At 37.7% G+C, this 23,822-nt stretch overlaps 1 pseudogene; it reads left to right on the forward strand.

Moving 5' to 3' along the window:
* Positions 1-3,907: 3,907 nt before the first annotated feature.
* Positions 3,908-6,221, forward strand: LOC115833223 (annotated as a pseudogene).
* The last annotated feature ends 17,601 nt before the right edge of the window (positions 6,222-23,822 follow it).

Raw genomic sequence — 23,822 nt, forward strand, 5'->3', positions numbered from 1 at the left:
AACCGTTTAGAATATGATCAGTGAATAAACAGAAACAATATACAAAGAAATAAAGGAATGTATGAGAATCTCTAACCAAATTGAGAACATTAGTAAGGAGATAGATATAACCAAAATGAACCAAATAAAAAATTCCGAGTTAAAAAGTGCAATAATTGAAATGAAATAATTACTAGAGTAGTTCAACAGCAGGTTTTTTTGGTGTTTTGTTTTGTTTTGTTTTGAGACGGATTCTCACTCTGTTGCCCAGACTGGAGGACAGTGGCACGATCTTGGCTCACTGCAAGCTCCGTCTCCCAGGTTCACACCATTCTCCTGCCTCAGTCTCCCCAGCAGCTGGGACTACAGGCGCCTGCCACCACGCCTGGCTAATTTTTTTTGTATTTTTAGTAGAGGTGGGGTTTCACCGAGTTAGCCAGATTGGTCTCGATCTCCTGACCTCGTGATCTGCCCCCCTCGGCCTCCCAAAGTGCTGGAATTACAGGCTTGAGCCACCGTGCCCGGCCTCAACAGCAGTTTTAAGCATGCCAAATAAAGGATGAAGGATCTTGAAAACAATTAATTGAGATTATTTAGGCTGAGGAACAAAGATTTTTTTAAAAATGTAAAATACACAGGATACAACAAATTAATGAATGTATGCATGATGTAGTTCCAGAAGTAGTACAGAGATAGAAAAGACATAAATATAATTTGAAAAAACAGCTCTCAAAATAGTCCCAAATTAGGTTATAGACATAATTCTAAATATCAAGAAACTCAATAAGCCCTAAGTAGAATATTCTCAAAGACATATACTTTGAGAAACATATCAAACTCTCAAGAAAACAAAGACAAAAAGATAATTTTTAAAGCAGCAAGACAGAAGCAGCTTGCCACTTACAAGAGAATCTCAATAAAATTAATAGCTGACTTCTCATCAGAAACCATGGAGCTCAGAAGACAGTGGCACCATATGTTAAGTGTTCAAAGAAAAAAATCTGTCAATCAACAATTTTATATTTGTTAAAATTATCCTTCAAAAATTAAAGAGAATTTAAATCACTTTTACATAAACTAAATCTGAGAGAATGTTATGGACTGTTCGTGTCCTCCCTAAATTAAATTATATGTAAATTCTCATTGTGCCTACATTTGAAGGTGGGTTAACTAAAGAGGTAATTAAAATTAAATGAGGTCATAAAAGCAGAGCCCTGATCTTATAGGATAAATGGGTTTGTGAGAAGAGACACCAGAGAGCAGTTTTCTCTCTCTCTCTCTCTCTCTCTCTCTGTCTTTCCCTCTCTTTCCCCCATCTCCACAAGTACACAAAATAAACTTCATGTGATAGTAAAGTGGTCATCTGCAAGCAAAGCAGAGAGCCCTTACCAGAAACAAATTCCTGTGCAAAAATTGATATTGTATTTTTCAGCCTCTGGTGTTGTGAAAAAAGAAAATGAATTTCAATTGTTGTACCTAGCCTATGTTAGTCTGTTACAGTAGCCTAAGCAGGCTAGTGCAATTTATCACTAATAAACCTTTCATACAGGAAATAATAATGGGATTGCTTTATCTTGATGACCACAAAATATATAAATATCTAAGTTGTGACAAGAACAGTAGAGGAGCAGAGCTATATAGGAACATGGATTTTGTATACTATTAAAGCTAAGTTTGTAGTAATTAAAACTACATTGTTAGCAGTTCAAGATATACATAGTAATCCTCAAAGAAAGCCCCTGGAAAAATTATGCAAAAAATATGCAGAATAAAAGTTAAGAAAGAAATCTAACAGGTGCATGCATACACAAATGAATAAAACATAAAAAAATAGTAATGAAGAAAATGAGAAACAAAAATGACATAAGATATATAGATAAATAATAGCAAACTTGGACATCAATAATTTTTTTATAATTTTAAAAAATGTAAATGAATTAAACTCTTCAATTAGAAGGCACATATTTGCATAAAGGATAAAAAGAATTAATCAACTATCAGAGGTCAGTAAGAGATACACTTAAGAACCCAAACCATAGTCGATTAAATGTAAAAGAATGGAAAAATATATTCCATACAAACTTAAGCCAATGAGAGCTGAAGTGGCTACACTAATAGCAAATATAAAAACTTTAAAGCAAAAATTCTTACAAGACAATAAATACATTATGTAATGATAAAGAATTCCATTAATCACAAAGTATTCTAATTATAAATATATACACAACAACAGAGTCAAAATATATGAAGTATGATCATTAGATTGAGAGGAAAAGTACATTGTTCTAAAATAATAGCAGAATATTTCAAAATCTACATTTAATAATGGAAAAAATATAGAAAATGGAAACAAGGAAATAGAAGACTTGAAAAAAACTATAAACATATCAGACCTAAAAGATATACAGAGAACAACCTAGCCCATATTACAAAGTAGGCTTTATTCCCAAATGCACAAAAAATTCTCATGGATAGACAATATTTTATATGTGATAAAACATGGCTCAATAGATTTTACATAACTGAAATCTTAAAAAGAACTTTATCTTACCCCAAAAAAAGAATGAAATTGAAAATCAGTAACTGAAGGAAATCTGGAAAGTTTACAAATTAAAGAAAAAACCTCTTTTAAAAGATTATTTTAAAAAATTACAAGAAAATTAGCAAACAAATTTAGATAAATTAAAAAAAAACGTATGAGATGAAGTAAAAACAGTACTTAAAGTAAAATATACAGCCATAAATGCTATGTTAACAAAAGAGAAGAATTTCAAATCAATACCTTTACTATACACCACCTTAAGTAACTAGAAAAAGAAAACAAGTTGAAAAACAGCCACAAGGAATAAAATAATAAAGACTATAATAGGATGAATGAAATAGAGAATATAAAAGCAATAGAGGGGATCAACAAACCCAAAAGTTGTTTTTTAAAAAGATTAACAATTAAGTTATTAAAATATATGTAGACTGACCATGATTAAAAGAGAGAAGATTTATATTAATAACTTCAGAGGAGAGGAGCAGAGCAAGACCATAGAGGACTCTCCAGAAATTCTCACCTGCAGAAACATCAGTTTGAACAACTATCCATTACTGAAAACTTTTCACAAGAGCTAAGGAAACTGGGTGACTCTTTTTTTTTTTTGAGACAGAGTCTTGCTCTGTTGCCCAGGCTGGAGTGCAGTGGTGCGATCTCGGCTCACTGCAAGCTCCGCCTCCCGGGTTCATGCCATTCTCCTGCCTCAGCCTCCCCAGCAGCTGGGACTACAGGCACATGCTGCCATGCCTGGCTAATTTTTTGTATTTTTAGTAGAGACGGGGTTTCACTGTGTTAGCTAGGATGGTCTCGATCTCCTGACCTTGTGATCCGCCTGCCTCGGCCTCCCAAAGTGCTGGGATTGCAGGTGTGAGCCACCGCGCCTGGCCGGAACAGGGTGACTCTTTACAGCATCCAGATGCAGTACAGAAATATAAAAAGATGCACTGAGGGGGAGGATAAAAAGGGCAGTTTGATATTACCCACATCACCCCTCCCCCAACCTTAAGGAGCACAGTGTTGAGAGAGACACCTTCCACTTGGGGTAAGGAGAAAGAAGCAAGCACTAGACATTGCCTTAGCCTGTAACACTAGGTTAACCACAGTAAAACCTAGCACCAAGTAAGTCACCATAAACCCAGACTCCAGGCTGGTATCTATAGTACTGAGTCACGAATGTTCTCCAGTGCCAGGCCATACCCCACAGCCCGAGTTCAGGCATGCACACCAGAATTGATCTCTGGTTTGCACCACCACCAGATAGACTTTAGCAACCCTAGGCTCCCTCAGCCCTCAGTGGCAGGGTGACCACAGAGGCCCTGGGTTCCAGAACTGTCCCACTGCCAGGCAGGACTAAGTGGCCCTAGGCTTTGGGCCTACTCAAGCAAGCAACTGCATTTCCTGTTGTCGCCTAAGCATCACTACAGGATTAGCCACATTCATCTACAAAGAGATTTTCATACAAACAATGTAATATGTAAATAGACAAAAATGAAGCATATACTGGCAGAAAGCACTGTTACTCTCCAGGCAACCGTTGTTTACATATTGGAATTTTGAAACCCAGCACTCCCACTCCCAAAGGACTTACTAAAATGAGCATTTGTATGTCCCATATTAAAAGTACTTCTAAACTATTTCAAAGGCTGTTTTTGGCAATCAGAATGAAATTATTTCACGTTTAGCTCAAATAAAGAGAAATTCTCAAATATTAAGAAAAGTATCAAATAATGACTGGTTAAAACAAACCAAAAAGAAAAGTGAAACAAGGCATAAAATCTCTGAAAAAAAATCTGACAAATAAATAGAAAAGTGTCCTTTTCCAAAAGAGAAATGCCAGATTAGACATAAAAAGAAGACATAAGTAGTCTTTTTTATTATATGACTAATATAGCCACAAAGCTTAAGAAGCCATTCTACTTTTCATCAAATTATGTTAACTCTTATTTCAAATGTGAGGAAAATGTGTCTCAAAAAAACAGGGGGGAAAAAAAAAACAACTTCAGGACATATCAGAACTTGAAGGTAAGCAGGTTGAAGAAGGGAAATTAAGTTCTCCAGATCTTGACATACTGACTGAAAAGTCAGGCTCAGAATCTTCTTTAGATATTGTGGAAAATCCTTCAAATCCTATTGCAATACTTGAAGTTCTTCCAGTTTCAACTAAACAAAGTATTACTAACTTTCTTTTTCATCCCAGTGAAACTGTATAATCTTTTGTAGGTGGAATATTGGTGGACTTGTCCCCAAGTTAAATTATGATTTAAAGAGACACTTAGAAAAAGAGGAAAAGCCTACTAAAACCAAGCAGGCTATCAGCAAAGACAAAAATGCAGAGCAGAACAACTGTTTATCTCTTCAGGGAGAAATTATTATTGCCAGGGTGAGTATTGATAACAGAACCTGTGTGTTAGTTCAGGTATTAAGAAAAACAACTGACCTGAAGTTCTGTATTACTGGGGTTGAAGAACTGAATTTTCATCATCTAGAATATATTGAAGGAAATGAGTGTCTGTTAAAGAAAGAATTATTCCATATTTATTCTGGCTGAGACAAATTAAAGGTGAAACACTTTAGGCTGCACTTAGATAATTTTCGGCTTTAATTGCCTCTGTGCATCCAGTGAAAGGGAGAGGAATCCCAATTTTCACAATTGATGACGGAGGAACAAGTTATGTGGTTGCTCTGCAGACACTATGAAAATTAGTTGAACTAACTCAGAAACCAGTTGATCAGCCCATTGATTACATTTGTGGTGTAAGCACAGGTGCCATATTAGCTTTCATGTCAGGATTTTTTCATATGTCCTTGATGAATGCGAGAAACTATAAAACATTAGGTTCAGATGTATTTTCGCAAAATTTCATTGTTGGAAAAGTTAAAATGAGTTGGAGCCATGCATTTTATAGAAGTCAAAGGTGGGAGAAAATTCTGAAAAATAGAACGGGATTTGTGCTATTGATGGCAACAGCAAGAAACCCCACACGCCTTAAGATAACTGCCATAAGTACCATAGTAAACAGAGGGATAACACCAAAATAATTTGGTGTTTTAGAAACTATGGTGCTTTAGAAACTATAATTTGTTGTTTCTAAACATAGAAACTATGACCATTTTGCTGGAATCAACTGTCCTTTCAGAGGTTGTCAGTATAAAATGTGGCAGGCCATTAGAGCCTCATCTGCTGCTCCAGGCTACTTTGCAGAATACACATTGGGAAATGATCTTCATCAAGGCGGAGGTTTGCTTCTGAATAACTATTTGGCATTAGCAATGCATGAGTGTAAATGTCATTGGCCAGATATCCCATTAGAGTGCACAGTATGCCGGGGCACTGGACATTCGGAGAGTGACATGAAAAACACTGTGATACACACAAGCTTGAAAACCAAACTTTCTAATGTTATCAACAGTGCTACAGATATAGAAGCAGTCTGTATAATGCTTGATGTTCTGTTACCTCCTGACACCTATTTTATATTCAATCCTGTAATGTGTGAAAACATAACTCTAGATGCAAGTCAAAATGAAAAGCTGGATCAGTTGAAGTTAGAAGGGTTGAAATACATAGAAAAAAATGAAAAAATTTAAAAAGTTGCAAAAATATTAAGTCAAGAAAATGTAACTGCACAGAATTAATGATGAGATATAATTGAAAACAAACATGTATGGAGGGCTTCTATTCTTTTTAAAGTTGCAATGAGTATATGCTTATGTTCTGATAAATGAAGGCCTACTCAGAAGATTCACCAAAGTCAATAGGAATTGTTGGGTTCAACATCAGTTACATTTGAAATAATTATGAATTCTAGAGAATCCTGAAGAAGACTGTGCTTCCACCAGTTTGCACAGCATAGATAATATGCTTGGTTACATAACTCATATGAGAATTAGGTTTTTAAGATGTTAATAATTAAGTAAGTTTTAGGAGTCTCATTGTGATCATGGTATCACGGTATTAGTAGATGTTGGTGTTATTTTGTTTGATTTGGGGAAATGTATTAATATATGTGTCAAACAAGGAACTGAAAACTATTACACTTCGTATTTTTGCTTTTGTCATCATAATAATGTTGAATTTATTTAATCATTGATTTTATTTCATGTGGAATAGCTAATTGCTTCTTAAAATTATGTTATTTAATGTTTTCATCAGCTGCACTCTACAATCCACATAATACCTTTTATTTTAAAATTACTTAAATATATGCAGAAAGTAGAATTTTTTATTAAAATACTTTTATGCTTGAAATATGAGAACCAAGTACAGTTTCCTATTCAAAATTTTCTTATTTTAATATTGTTCGGCTAACAAAGATAGATAAAGTTTCACTTAAACACTATTCTCCTTAAAATTTCAAGATAAAGTGCATTAACTATTCTATGTCTAACCCTAGCTTATCCTTCCCTGTTATAAAGTTGATTGCTTAAATTTACTGAGAAAATATTCCCATCATTAACAAAAATAAATTATTGAAATAAAAAAGGATAGAGGTTCGACATCTTTAGTCATTATGGAAGTGCAAATCAAAGTCATATGCCACTTCACACCAACCACATTTGTCATAATAATAAAAAAAAAACAGGAAATAGGAATTGTTGATAAGAATGTGGAGGTATTGGAACCCCTGTACATTGCTGGTGAGAATGTAAAACAGTGGTGCTACCATGGAAAACACATTGGCTCTTTGTTAAAATGTAAACATAAAATTTCCTTACAAGTCAGTATGAGTACTTCTTAATTGTATACCTGAGATAACTGAAAACATATGTTTTTAAAATAACTTTTGTCCAGATGTTCACAGCACCATTTTTTACTGTCATTGAAAAATGGAAACAAACTAAATGACCATCACCTACTAAATAAAATGTGGCATAGCCATACAATGGAATATTGTAAATCTGTGAAAATGAATGAACAAATTACATAAGGGATTAACCTCAAAAACATTATATTAAGTGAAAGAAGCCAGATACAAAAGGCCAATATTGTATAATTCTATTTTTGTGAAGTGCCCAGAATAGGCAATTTTATATGGAAAGAAAGCAGAGTAGTGGTTTCCAGGGGCTGAGTGAGGGAAAATGGGGAGTAACCACTTAATGTGTACAGAGTTTCTTTTTAGGATGATGAAAATGGTCTAGAATTAGTGGTAATGGTAACAAAACATTGTGAATATACTAAAAGCCACTGAATTGTACCCTTTAAGATGGTTAAAATGGTTAATTTTATGTTATGTAAACACTATTTCTCTAATAAAGTAGATTTTCAGCAACAAAGGGCCACTAGAATGGCAGCATACTGTGAAGGGTTATTAGTTATTAACTCCTAACATGCAAAATATTTTTAGGTAGCATTTTTATATAGAAGAAATTATATTAAGACATATTAAGCATTGAGTGTCATTATTATTGATGTGTAATGGATTCCCATCCAACATTATGGTGTGATTTTAAAATAAGAGCCAGGAAATCAAAAGTATTTTCTCTGGGGTTTAATCTTTGATCAGATCATTGAAAAACTTATGGCTTCCAGATTTGTGGGGGACAGATACTTTTACTCATTATACAATGTTCTAAGGCCACCCAGAGAGACTGGATTATCTACATTGACTATTCACATTTTCTTAGATATATTTATTTGAATAATGGCTTCTACAAAGTAGAGAAGTCTGTCGTTATGAGAGGTAAATCCAGCTGGGCTTCTGGGTTGGGTGGGGTCTTGGAGAACTTTTCTGCCTAGCTAACGGATTGTAAATGCACCCATCAGCACTCTGTAAAAGCACACCAATCAGCGCTCTGTGTCTAGCTAAAGGATTGTAAACACATCAATTAGCACTCTGTAAAAACGCACCAATCAGCATTCTGTAAAATGGACCAAACAGCACTCTGTAAAATACACTAATCAGCACTCTGTAAAATTGACCAATCAGCAGGACATGGGTGGGGCCAAATAAGGGAATAAAAGCTGGCCACCTGAGCCAGCAGCAGCAACCCATTTGGGTCCCCTTCCATGCTGTGGAAGCTTTGTTCTTTCGCTCTTCACAATAAATCTTGCTGCTGCTCACTCTTTGAGTCCTCACCACCTTTAAGAGCTGTAACACTCACTGCGAAGGTCTGCAGCTTCACTCCTGAAGTCAGTGAGACCACAGACCCACTGGGAGGAACAAACAACTCCGGATGCGCCACCTTTAAGAGCTGTAACACACACTGCGAAGGTCTGCAGCTTCACTCCTGAAGTCAGCAAGACCATGAACCCACTGGAAGGAAGAAGCTCCGGACACACCTGAACACCTGAAGGAACAAACTCCGGACACACCATCTTTAAGAACTGTAACACTCACTGCTAGAGTCTGCGACTTCATTCTTCAAGTCAGCAAGACCAAGAACTCACCAGAAGGAACCAATTCTGGACACATTTTGACAACCCAGATGGGACTATTGCCTATTGCCAAGCAGTGAGTTCCATTGGACCCCTTTTGCTTGCTATTCTGCCCTATTTTTCCTTAGAATTCGGGGGCTAAATACCAGGCACCTGTCGGTCAGTTAAAGGCAACTAGCGTGGCCGCCAGACTAAAGACATGGGTGTCAGGCTTTCTGGGAAAGGGCTCTCTAACAACCCCCAACTCTTCAGTTGGGAGCGTTGGTTTGCCTGGAACCAATTTATGCTTTTCCTGAACTTCTGGGCTGAGCTGAGGGTCGACAGAGAGGAAAGCCATTCAGCTCCAGGGTCCGAACAACAAGTTGGTTGACCCTGTGGCCATGAGCAGAACTCTCAAAGCCATGTCACTGAAGTGAGACTCACCCATCTATCCTATCTATCGTGACCCTTGCCTCCTGGGTCCTAATGCCTGTCAGACAAACTTCCTCTCACCTCTTCTCCAAGGCTAGTCCCACTTCTAAAAACCACTCCCTGTCTCGGGTGCTTTTCTAGTTTCTCGTATAAGAATGATTTCTAGTATAAACCTCAGGACTCTGTTCCCTTCTTTTGGCACCTGGGCTCACCAATCAGAAAGACATAATTTTTGCTCAAAGCCCCATTGGGGCGGGGGGACTATCTGGAATTTTAGGATCCCTCCTCAGACTAGCAGGCTTAACAAAAGCTATTCCTGAAGCTAGGATATGGGAAGCCTCAGAAATGATATCCTTCCTATTCAAGGGAGGACAAAAGGCATCACTCTTCCAACTCTGGAGATCCCTCCCCTCCCTCAGGGTATGGCCTTCCACTTCATTTTTGGGGTATAACATCTTTATAGGACACAGGTAAAGTCCCAATACTAACAGGAGAATGCTTAGGACTCTAACAGGTTTTTGAGAATGCATCAGTAAGGGCCACTAAATCCGATTTTTCTCAGTCCTCATTGTGGTCTAGGAGGACAGGCAAGGGTGTGGGTTTTCGAGAATGCATCAGTAAGGGCCACTAAATCTGACCTTCCTCGGTCCTCCTTGTGGTCTAGGAGGAAAACTAGTGCTTCTGCTGCTGTGTTGGTGAGTGCAACTATTCCAATCTGCAGGGTCCAGGGACCATTGCGAGTTCTTGGGCAAGAGGTGTTTCTGCTGCTGCTTCAGTAAGCGCATCTATTCTGATCAGCAGGGTCCAGGGACCATTGCGGGTTCCTGGGCAGGGGGAAGCAAACAAACCAAAACTGTGGGTGGTTTTGCCTTTCAGATGGGAAACACTCAGGCACCAACAGGCTCACCCTTGAAATGCATCCTAAGCCATTGGGACCAATTTGACCTGCAAACCCTGAAAAAGAGGTGGTTCACTTTTTTCTGCACTATAGCTTGGCCCCAATATTCTCTCTCTGATGGGGAAAAATGGCCACCTGAAAGAAGTATAAATTACAATACTATCCTGCAGCATGACTTTTTCTGTAAGAGGGAAGGCAAATGGAGTGAAATACCTTATGTCCAAGATTTCCTTTCATTGAAGGAGAATACACAACTATGCAAAGCTCACAATTTACATCCCACAGGAGGACCTCTCAGCTTACCTCCATATCCTAGCCTTCCTATAGCTCCCCTTCCTATTAATGATAAGCCTCCTCTAATCTCCCCTGCCCAGAAGGAAACAAGCAAAGAAATCTCCAAAGGACCACAAAAACCCCTGGGCTATCGGTTATGTCCCCTTCAAGCAGTAGGGGGAGGGGAATTTGGCCTAACCTAGGTAAATGTCCCCTTCTCCCTCTATGATTTAAAGCAGATCAAGGCAGACCTGGGGAAGTTTTCAGATGATCCTGATAGGTACATAGATGTCCTACAGGGTCTAGGGCAAACCTTCTATCTCACTTGGAGAGATGTCATGCTACTGTCAGATCAAACCCTGGCCTTTAATGAAAAGAATGCAGCTTTAGCTGCAGCCCGAGAGTTTGGAGATACCTGGTATCTTAGTCAAGTAAAGGATAGAATGACAGCCAAAGAAAGGGACAAATTCCCTACCAGTGAGCAAGCCATCCCCAGTATGGATCCCTACTAGGACCTCGACTCAGATCATGGGGACTAGAGTCGTAAACATATGTTGACCTGTGTTATAGAAGGACTAAGGAGAATTAGGAAAAAGTCCATGAATTATTCAATGATGTCCACCATATCTCAGGGAAAGGAAGAAAATCCTTCTGCCTTCTTCAAGTGGCTATGGGAGGCCTTAAGGAAATATACTCCCCTGTCACCTGACTCCCTCGAGGGTCAATTGATCCTAAAAGATAAGCTTATTACCCAATCAGCCACAGATATCAGGAGAAATCTCCAAAAGTGAGCCCTGGGCCCTGAACAAAATCTGGAGGCATTATTAAACCTGGCAACCTCGGTGTTCTATAATAGGGACGAAGGGGAACAGGCAGGCCAAAAAGGAAAAGCAAGATCAGAGAAAGGCCGTAGCCTTAGTCATGGCCCTCAGACAAACAAACCTTGGTAGTTCAGAGAGGACAGAAAATGGAGCAGGCCAATCACCTGGTAGGGCTTGTTATCAGTGTGGTTTGCAAGGACACTTTAAAAAAGATTGTCCAACGGGAAACAACCTGCCCACTCACCCATGTCCACTATGCCGAGGTAATCACTGGAAGGTGCACTGCCCCAGAGGACAAAGGTTCTCTAGTCCAGAAGCCCCCAACAAGATGATCCAACAACAGGACTGAGGGTGCCCGGGACAAGTGCCAGCTCATGTCATCACCCTCACCGAGCCCCAGGTATGTTTAACCATTGAGGGCCAGGAAATTGACTTCCTTCTGGACACCAGGGCAGCTTTCTCAGTGTTGTGTTAATCTCCTGTCCCAGACAGCTGTCCTCAAGGTCCATTACCATCCGAGGAATCCTGGGACAGCCTGTAACCAGGTATTTCTCCCACCTCCTCAGTTGTAACTGGGAGACTTTGCTCTTTTCACATGCCTTTCTTGTTATGCCTGAAAGTCCCACCCCCTTATTAGGGAGGGATATATTAGCCAAAGCTGGAGCCATTATTTACATGAATATGGGGAACAAGTTACCCATTTCTTGTCCTCTACTTGAGGAGGGAATCAACCCTGAAGTCTGGGCATTGGAAGGACAATTTGGAAGGGCAAAAAATGCCCACCCAGTCCAAATCAGGGTAAAAGACCCCACCACTTTTCCTTATCAAAGGCAATATCCCTTAAGGCCTGAAGCTCATAAAGGATTACAGGATATTGTTAAACATTTAAAAGCTCAAGGCTTAGTAAGGAAATGCAGCAGTCCCTGCAACACCCCAATTCTAGGAGTACAAAAACCAAACAGTCAATAGCGACTAGTGCAAGATCTTAGACTCATCAATGAGGCCGTAATTCCTCTATATCCAGTTGTACCCAACCCCTATATCGTGCCCTCTCAAATACCAGAGGAAGCAGAATGGTTCACTGTTCTGGACTTCAAAGATGCCTTCTTCTGTATCCCCTGCACTCTGACTCCCAGTTTCTCTTTGCCTTTGAGGATCCCACAGACCACACGTCCCAACTTACTTGGATGGTCTTGCCCCAAGGGTACTGGGATAGCCCTCATCTGTTTGGTCAGGCACTGGCCCAAGATCTAGGCCACTTCTCAAGTCCAGGCACTCTGGTCCTTCAATATGTGGATGATTTACTTTTGGCTACCAGTTCGGAAGCCTCATGCCAACAGGCTACTCTAGATTTCTTGAACTTTCTAGCTAATCAAGGGTACAAGGTGTCTAGGTCAAAGGCCCAGCTTTGCCTACAGCAGGTCAAATATCTAGGCCTAATCTTAGCCAGAGGTACCAGGGCCCTCAGCAAAGAACATATACAGCCTATACTGGTTTGTCCTCTCCCTAAGGCATTAAAACAGTTGTGGAGGTTCCTTGGAATCACTGACTTTTGATGACTATGGATCTCCAGATGCAGTGAGATGGCCAGACCACTCTATACTCTAATCAAGGAGACCCAGAGGGCAAATACTCATCTAGTAGAATGGGAACCAGGGGCAGAAACAGCCTTCAAAACCTTAAAGCATGCCCTAGTACAAGCTCCAGCTTTAAGCCTTCACACAGGATAAAAGAGAGCAGGAATAGCTCCTGGGGTCCTTACTCAGACTCGTGGGACGACCCCACAACCAGTGGCTTACCTAAGTAAGGAAATTGATGTAGTAGCAAAAGACTGGCCTCACTGTTTAAGGGTAGTTGTGGCAGTGGCCGTTTTAGTGTCAGAGGCTATCAAAATAATACAAGGAAAGGATCTCACTGTCTGGACTACTCATGATGTAAATGGCATACTAGATGCCAAAGGAAGCTTATGGCTATCAGACAACTGCCTACTGAGATACCAGGCGCTACTCCTTGAGGGACCAGTGCTTCAAATACGTATGTGTGTGACCCTCAACCCTGCCACTTTTCTCCCAGAGGATGGGGAACTAATCGAGCATGACTGCCAACAAATTATAGTCCAGACTTATGCCGCCTGAGATGATCTCTTAGAAGTCCCCTTAGCTAATCCTGACCTTAACCTATATACCGATGGAAGTTCATTTGTGGAGAATGGGATACAAAGGGCAGGCTATGCCATAGTTAGTGATGTAACTGTACTTGAAAGTAAGCCTCTTCCCCCAGGGACCAGTGCCCAGTTAGCAGAACTAGTGGCACTTACCCTAGCCTTAGAACTGAGAAAGGGAAAAAGAATAAATGTGTATACAGATAGCAAGTATGCTTATCTAATCCTACATGCTCATGCTGCAATATGGAAAGAAAGGGAGTTCTTAACCTCTGGGGGAACCCCCATTAAATACCACAAGGAAATTATGGAATTATTGCACACAGTGCAAAAACCCAAGGAAGTGGCAGTCTTACACTGCCAAAGCCATCAAAATGGTGAATGAGAAAAGGCAGAAGGAAACCGTCGGGCAGATGCTGAGGCCAAAATTTCTGCCAGGCGGAACCTCCCATTAGAAGTACCTATGGAAGGACCTTTGGTATGGAACAACCCCCTCCAAGAGATTAAGCCCTAGTATTCCCCAACTGAAACAGAATGGGGACTTTCACGGGGGCACAGTTTTCTCCTCTTGGGGTGGTTAACGACAGAAGAAGGAAAGGTACTTATACCCGAAGCCAGCCAGTGGAAAATACTTAAAACTCTCCACCAAACCTTTCATATGGGTATTGAAAACACTCATCAAATGGCCAAATCCCTATTTACAGGGCCAAATCTCTTCCGGACCATCCGACAGGTAGTCAAAGCCTGTCAGGCGTGCCAAAGGAATAATCCCTTAGTCCATCATAAGGCCCCTTTGGGGGAACAAAGAATAGGTCACTATCCCAGAGAGGACTGGCAGTTAGACTTCACCCATAGGCCTAAGTCAAAAGGATTTCAATACTTGTTGGTCTGTGTTGATACCTTCACAAATTGGATGCAAGCTTTCCCCTGCAAGACATAGAAGGCTCAGGAGGTGATTAAAGTCCTAATTCATGAAATAATTCCTAGATTTGGGCTTCCCCTAAGCTTATAGAGTGACAATGGTCCAGCTTTTAAAGCCACGATAACTCAGGGAATTTCCAGGGTGCTAGGGATACAATTATCACCTTCACTGAGCCTGGAGGCCACAATCCCCAGGGAAGGTTGAGAAGGCAAATGAAACACTCAAGAGGCACCTAAGGAAACTAACACAAGAAACTAATCTCCCATGGTCTACTCTTTTGCCTATGGCCTTGTTGAGAATCCGGAATTCTCCTCACAAAATGGGGCTCAGTCCATATGAAATGCTGCATGGACGGCCTTTTTTCACAAATGACCTCCTACTTGATCAGGAAATGACCAACTTGTTCAAAGATATAACTTCTTTGGCAAAATATCAACAAAACCTTAAAATCTTACCTGAAGGATGTCACAGAGAAAAGGAAACAGAGTTGTTTCAACCAGGAGATCTAGTGTAGGTCAAATCTCTCCCTTCTACCTCCCTATCTATGGACTCTTTGTGGGAAGGACCATACTTGATAATCCTCTCTACCCTGTCTGCAGTTAAGGTGGCAGGAGTGGAATCTTAGATTCACCACACCCAAGTTAAATTTTGGACAACCCCTGAGGAATCTGCAGGACCGTCAGCTCAGGAGTCACAAGATCAGCCAGACCAGCCTCGATACACCTGCGAACCATTGGAGGACTTGCATCTCCTACTTCAAAAGGAAACATCCCAGAGTAAAAAGGCTCCTACTGCTGATCCTGAGGAAAAACCCCTTGCTCCTTAAAAAAGATAAGTGAAAACCTACATAATCTTTATATTTAACACCTCTTCTTTCCCCTTTAATGGAATCCTTTTACTAGTTCATCATATCATTAAGCAGCATACTAACCATACTCTTTGCGATAGGGCTATATACTGTAGCTCCTGCTGGGATGAAAATCCCATCACATCAACCTTCTCTCTATCTTCCTTCTTTCTGACAGCAATTTACTCCTATCTTTAACTCAGACTGGATAAAATGCTCTCATCTTCCAGAGCACCCTCTTTACCTTCCTATTTACTCTTTGACTATCTATCCCTCCTGCTTCCTTGGATACTTCATACAATCACCCCTCCTCTTCCACTAGCTCCTAATTACCTCTACAAGACTCTCAACTTAATCCACTCTCTGTTAAGTCAGTCCAATCATTCCCTGGCAAATGACTGGTGGCTTTGTATCTCTCTATCAACTTCTGCTTACGTTGCCACTCTCATTCCCGCAAAAAACTTCCCCATCTCTAACAGGACCAAGAATACCCTAACAGGACGTGCAATCCAACTTTTACGTTCTTACATTTCCAACCTCACCTATTACACAAGCAATGAAAAGCCCATAAACGGCCCTGTAACTATGAATACTATCTTAACTTTCCAGGCCCCTTTATGCATCCAATGCAAACTGTTATCAGGCCTGCCCCTGGGGCACCTACTACCCCATCAGTGTAATTACACCCTACAACTTCAAGCCCCAACTGATCATAGTAACTTCCAAGTCACCCAAACAGCTCCATTCAGATGGCTTGTCTGCTTCTCAGGGCCCCCCAAAATCATCACCTCCTTCCTATTTAACAAACAGTCCAGGCTTTGTAATGGCAAACATACACCCTGCATGACCATTCACCCCTGGACTTCCTGCAGCAGCGACCCCACCACTAATGAATGCCTTCTCATCCCCTCTTTCAATCACTCTCTTGAATGGTTCCTAGTAGATGGTTTTTTCTCCAATGGGAAAACAGAACACAGGGTGCCACTCTGCTTGCTCCCAACACCCCTTTCCAGCCACTCACCAGAGCCAACAGACACATGAAAAAATGCTCATCATCCCTGGCCATCAGAGAAATGAAAATCAAAATCACAATGAGATACCATCTCACACCAGTTAGAATGGCCATCATTAAAAAGTCAGGAAACAACAGGTGCTGGAGAGGATGTGGAGAAATAGGAACACTTTTACACTGTTGGTGGGACTGTAAACTAGTTCAACTATTCTGGAAGTCAGTGTGGCAACTCCTCAGGGATCTAGAACTAGAAACCCAGCAATCCCATTACTGGGTATATACCCAAAGGATTATAAATCATGCTGCCATAAAGACACATGCACATGTATGTTTATTGTGGCAGTATTCACAATAGCAAAGACTTGGAACCAACCCAAATGTCCAACGACGATAGACTGGATTAAGAAAATATGGCACATATACACCATGGTATACTATGCAGCCATAAAAAAATGAGTTCATGTCCTTTGTAGGGACATGGATGAAGCTGGACACCATCATTCTCAGCAAACTATCAGGAAGACAAAAAACCAAACACTGCATGTTCTCACTCATAGGTGGGAATTGAACAATCAGAACACATGGACACAGGAAGGGGAACATCACACATCGGGGCCTGTTGTGGGGTAGGGGGAGGGGGGAGGGATAGCATTAGGAGATATACCTAATGCTAAATGACGAGTTAATGGGTGCAGCACACCAACATGGCACATGTATACATATGTAAGTAACCTGCACGTTGTGCACACATACCCTAAAACTTAAAGTATAATTTAAAAAAGAAGTTATTCATTCCAGCAATCTGTTGCACAGCATGGTGAACTCTGCTCTTAGCTATTTTATAAATTGGTGTTCTGCAAAATCTTTTATTTGAAAACAGGATTTGACTGCTAAAAAAGGAGCAATTGAATATCATAGCCCATAAAAATTTAGTTTGCAAGCTGCTCTACCAAAGAAGTTTAAAATTCCTTTCATCTTTGATTTCTATGTGACTATTGTGACTTTTAATTCTGGAGCTTCTGTTATCAAGATAATCCTGCTCAAAAGTACAATTACAAGCCTTGCAAAAATTTTCATTTAACAATTCATTATAGTTTATACTATTGACAAAATGGTGCTTTAAGAGATTTGCAATAAGTATTAACTCTAGTCTTCATAGTAACACTGTGAAACAGCCACTGTTTTCATGTCAACTTTACAGAAGAGAAAAGTGAAGAGAGGTTAAAAAATTTCCCAAAGCAGCAGTAAACAGAGCTGGGATTTGAACTCTAAGGTTGCTTCACAGCTTTGCTATGCCATCTTTTCATATTAATAAAGCTACCTTTCCCTATTAATCAAACTCTGTTAGTGCTGTTCATTTTTTAGGTTTTGAACCACTAGATAAGGGAATTTTCTGTGCTCTCTTATAGACTTTTTTTTGTGACATCAGGGAGGCATTTTGAGATGGCTGGCTAATCTCTGGGGAACACATCTTGAACAGGATTTACTCTTACTGTGATTTTGTCTTTTATTTATTCTAAAAAAGGCAACTATTACTACATGCAAGCCAGCGAATACTGCTTATATAACCAATTAGCTGACTAGGAGATGGACCCAGAACTGTGATGCTGCCAACACTATGACCTAATAAAACTTGACAGCTAACCCTAGAGACCCATAATGGCAGCATTTCCAGGACTAAGACAATGACTTTGTTGATTAATACATCTTGTTGAGATTTTTTTTTCTGGGATATAATTAACCAATGTGTGTTTAAGCAACTCTTCTGGTAATATGTGAATCCCATCTCTGAAATACCTGCAAATAACTATGTTTATTTATAAAACTCATGATCATGCATTTATGTTCATAATAAAATTATTTTACTAGTCCAACACTGATCCAGAGTATGATTGTGCCGCATGTCCTACAGTAACCTCTTTAATGATGACAAGCTAGATAAAATGTAGAATGCATGTGAGGCAAGTTCAAATTTCTTAAGATTTGCAAATAAAGCATAGAGTCCAGTAGATGTCTATTGATATCATTGGGGCTGCTTAAATAATTTCTAGAATAGATACTTGGCATAAAAAAGTTTAATTAAAAATATGGAATGGACAATGAAAAACTCCTTTTTCAATGATTGAATATATTTCCATCATTAAATAACTATAGATTTGTATCCATTTAGTAAGATCAGTAGTTATACTGCTAAAAATATTCCTTAATAAAAAGTTTATATTCTTTCAACATTTTTAAAGGATGTTATAGGTTTAGATAACCTGAAGATATTATGAAATTGATTCTAAAAATATTTCAAATTTTGGAAAATAAGACTCATGAGAACAGAGAGGAAAACTAAGCTTATTTTTTTCTGAAATAGAGAAGACTAAAGAAAAACATGATAATGGATTTCAAGTGCATGAAGTCTGAAAATTTAGAAAAAAGAAAAGGGCTAAAAGTATAAAATTATGAATTTCCTAAAATAATCAATCTTTGAGACACTGGAAGTGTTAGTGATGTGAAGTCAGTTTTTTTAAAGGAGGCATGAAGCACTGTGAAAAATAAAGTAAAAAATTTTAATATTTAAAAATAAAATATGATAACTGTCACAGATAGAAGGACTTTACTAAAGTATAAAGCCATTTAAGAATATGTGTCTCTTCCAGTGATAAGTTGACACTTGAAATCCATGGTATTCAGACATGTAGAGAAATTTACCTTGAAGATTTAAGGAATTTTAATACTGAGATTTCTGAGAACAAGGGAGTGTGAACTATTATCCAGAGCTGCTATGTAAAATGAAAATATAGAGAGAAAACACAATTGTGATTTATTCCACTTTGAAGGTACTCACATAAGCAGACGATTATCTCATTGATACAGGAGAATTTACCACCATTTGTCATTTTATAAACCTATGCAATAAGATGGTAGGATTGACTATGATGATAGTGTTTTCACATTTAATATTTTTCTCACAACTTATAATACATTCTGACATTCTAAAACTCAAAGGAGTCATTAATTTAATGATTTAATTCCTAAATCAATTCCTAAGAAAATGCTAGTAGGGCATTTTAATTTTAAAAATACACCAGATATTTCACACATGTTGTGCATGTGTGGCCTGTGTGAATGCTTGTCTGTGCTCATAGAAGATTGCTAGGTTTTGAAAACAAATACAATTTCTGTCTCAATAAAGAAATTATGTATCTATTAGATTTATTATGGTTGTAAAAAATTAAACCCAAGAGAACAGAACTTATAGTGGTTCATAAGTGCTACTTCCTACTGTTAAGTTAATGTTTTATGACATAATTATGCAACTTTTTCACTCCCATTGGAGAATTGTCCTCTATTCTCTCTTCTTGAAAAATAGCCTGAAACAACATACTCTCATAACCGTTCTAGCTGAAAATCATATTTGCACCCTGTGGAGAAATATAGTCCAATTTAAATTAGTATTTCTAGTAAATATACAAAAACACGTTCCAAAACATCTTTCAGGAAAGCTGCATCACCAAATGATGTATTTTCTAAGTAATGCAGAACAATTTGTATTCAAGTCATTTTGCCATTTCATTAAACTTTACAGCATATGGCATTTTCTTCAAAAGTAATGGGACAAAAGAAAAGAGACACATTAGGAAAAGAATAGTAACCACTTTCCTTTCTATTATAGATTTTTGCTTTGGATTTTTTTTATAATAAAACAGTTTTGTTCTTTACTCCATAAAGAAAAAAATACGGATGTACATTTTAGATAATATTGTGAATCTGCAGGCAATGTCTATTTGTTTCCTTTTCAGTGTAGAACAAATGTTGAAATAAAAAATATTTTGTAAGTTTATTACTGAAAATGAAAAGTCAGTGAGAATTAAAAAAAAAAAAACTATCGATCTCCTATTGTGTGCAAACCTCTTCCACTTCACCATTAGTTAACAGGGTCCCTGATCTCATATAGCTTACATTCCATGGAAACACGAAACAAAGTGGGTAGAGGAGAATACAAAAACCTGAATAAGTTAATAATATTTTTATTTTATATATTTAAATTGTAAAACATGTTGTTTTCTTATACATAGTGAAACGGTTACTATCATCCAGCAAATTAACATTATCTCATATAGTTACCCATTAAGCAATACATTTTATTGTGTATATTTAAGGTTCACAAGGATGTTATGGGACACATAATGATACATAGATACATATAGGTAGTACAGTGGTGACTATAGTGAATCAGATGAACATATCTATTATCTCACATAGTAATTTTTTGTGACAAGAACAGATAATATCTACTTGTTTAACAAAAATATCTAATACAATGGTATTAACTTTAGTCCTTATGTTGCACATTAAATTTCTAGACTTGTTCATTATACATATCTACCACTTTGTATTATTTGACCTACATCTTTCCATTTCCTCTCCCCTAGAGTCCATGGTAACCACTGTTTCATTCTCTATTTTTTGTGCATTTGAGCTTTTAAAAAATATTTCACATACTGCATAAATGAGATTATGTAATATTTTTCTTCCTGCATCTGGATTATTTTACCTAGAACAATGTACTATAGGTCCATCCATGTTGTGGCAAATGGCAGGATTTCCCTTATTACATCTGAATATACGTGTGTGTGTGTGTGTGTGTGTGTGTGTGTGTGTAGATAGATAGATGGATAAATCAGTCTCAAAGTTTATTTGTTCATGCATTCATGACTACCTAGGCTGTTTCCATAACTCAGTTATTGTTAATAATGCACCAATTACTATGGGGATGCAAGTTTGTTTACAAGATGGTGATATTTTTTCAATTGGGTATATACCGAGAAGAGGAATTTGTGGGTCAGATGGTAGATGACATCATCTTAATTGTAGAAACCCCAAAGATTAAACAAAAAAATATGTTAGAAATAACAAACACATTTAGTAAAGTTGTAGGCCTAAAACAATATAAGAAAATTAGTAGCATTTGTATATACAGATAATCATTTATCTAAAAAAATTTAAAAATTCCCTTTATGGTAAGATAAAAAAATCTAGTAATAAATTTCACTGAAGAGTTGAAAGATTTGTACACTGAAAATGATAAAACATTATTGAAAGAAATTGAACAAAATACAAGTGAAAGGAAAGATATCCTGTGTTCATAGGTGGGAAAAATAATATTGTTAAAATATCCCTACCACCTAGAACAATATAGACTGAACACAATCTTTGAAAATTCCAATGGCATTCATCATTAAAATAGAAAAAAATCCTAAAATTTGCATAGAACCACCAAAAAACCCTGAAGAGCCATACTTACACACATTTTGGTATGTTGTCTTTCTATTATCATTTGTTTCAAGAAATTTTTCAATTTATTTCTGTATTTTTTCATTGACCAACTGGTCAATTAGCAATATATTGTTTATATTTGTGTGTTTGTTTCCAAAAATCCTCTTATTATTGATTTTTTGTTTTATTTCATGGTGGTCAGAGAATATACTTGACATCATTTCATTTTTTTAAAATTTTTTCCAAGGCTGTTTTTGTAGCCTAACATATGGTTTATCCTTGAGAATAATCCACATGCTGAGGAAAATAATATATTCTGTCTCTGTTGATTGAAATGTTCTGTAAACGTACGTTAGGTCCACCTGCATTATAGTGCAGATTCTGTCTGATGCCTTCTTGTTAATTTTTGTATTAATGTTCTCTCCAATGCTAAGAGTGAGAACTTGAAGTCTCCAGATATTATTGTCTTGGGGTCTATCTCTCTCTTTAGTTGTAGAAATCTTTGCTTTATATATCTGAGTGCTCCACTGTTGGGTGTATACACATTAAAATTGTTATAGCCTCTTGCTGAGTTGACCAATTTATCACTATATAATGACCTTATTTTTGTGGTTTTCCCTTGAAATCTGTTTTGTCTAATATAAGAATAACTACTCCTGTTCTTTTCTGGTTTTCATTTTCATGGAATATCATTTTCCATCCCTTCATTTTCAGTCTGTGTGTCTTTGGAGGTGAAATATGTTTCTTTTAGGCAACAGATCTTTGGGTCTTCTTTTTGATTGAGTAATTTAGTCCATTTATGTTGAATGTTATTATTGATGAATAATGATTTACTTCAGTTATTTGGTTATTTGTTTTCTGGTTGTTTTGTGGTCTTATCTTTCTTCTTTCCTTTCTGCATGTCTTCTCTTTGATGAAGGTAATTTTCTCTGGTGGTATGTTTTAATTTCTTGCTTTTTACTTTTTGTGTATCTGTTGCATGTTTTTTGATTTGAAAAACCACTACTACAGTGTTATAATATTATGTGTTTTTCTTTGTGCTTACTATTACTAGTGAGCTTTGCACTTTAAGATGAGTTCTTCTTGCACATTAACGTTCTTTTCTTTCTGATTGAAATAGTAACTTTAGCATGTCTTTTAGGACAGGTCAGGTGTTGATAAAACCACTCAATTTTTGTTTGTCTAGGAAGGTCTTTATTTCTCCTTCATATTTGAAGAATAATTTTGCCAGATATAATAATCTATGGTAAGAGGTTTTTTTCTTCAACACTTCAAATATGTGATGCCACTCTCTCCTGGCCTGTAAGATTTACACTGAAAATTCTGCTGATGGACGTATTGGAGCTCCACTGCATGATATTTGTTTCTTTTATCTTGCTGCTTTTATGATCCTTTATCTTTGGGAGTGTGATTATTAAATGTCTAGAAGTAATCATCTTTGAGTTCAATCTCTTTGGTGTCCTATAATCTTTTTGTACTTGAATATTGATATCTAAGTTTTGGAAATTCTCTAGAATTAACTCTTTCAACAAATTTTCTGCTCCATCTCTTAAGGCCAGTAACTCTTAGGTTTTTCCTTTTGAGATTATTTTCTAGATCTTGTATTCATGCATTATTCTTTTTATTATTTTTTTATTTTGTCTCCACTTGTTGTGTATTTCCAAGTAGCCTGCCTCAAGCTCACTAATTCTTCTGCTTGATCAATTGTGCTGTTCTGTGACTCTGATGCATTCTTCAATATGTCAGTTGCATTTTTCAGCTCCAGTGTTCTGCATTATTCTTTTTTATTAATTCAATCTGTTAATTTTCTCTGATAAGATTCTGAATTACTTCTCTTTGTTATTTTTAATTTCACTAAGTTTCCTCAAGACAACTATTTTGAATTTTCTGTTTGAAAGGCCACACATCTCTGTCTCTCCAGACATTGGTGCTTGGTGCCACATTTAGTTCATTTGGTGAAGTTATGTTTTCCTGATGGCTTTTGGATGTTAATTAGTGCGTCTGAGATTTAAAGCGTCTGAGATTTAAAGTGTTAGGTACTTATTGTACCATCTGGGTTTGTTTGTACCCATTCTTCTCGGAAACGTTTTCCATGTCATCAGGTACTGTGTGTTGTAATTTAAATTTAAGATTTTCTTTACTGCATCCATAAAGTACATTAGAAGGTACTGCAAATCCAGTAATGCTGTGGCTTTCAGTCTCATTGAGAACCTTCTTGGTGGCCTTTAATAAGATCCTAAAGCATTTTCTGGATTACCAGGCTGAGGCTCTTGTTCTCTTTCCTTACTTTCTCTCAAATAGTCTCTTTCTCT

The sequence above is a fragment of the Nomascus leucogenys genome, chromosome X, assembly GCF_006542625.1.
Source record: "Nomascus leucogenys isolate Asia chromosome X, Asia_NLE_v1, whole genome shotgun sequence".
Lineage (NCBI taxonomy): Eukaryota > Metazoa > Chordata > Mammalia > Primates > Hylobatidae > Nomascus > Nomascus leucogenys.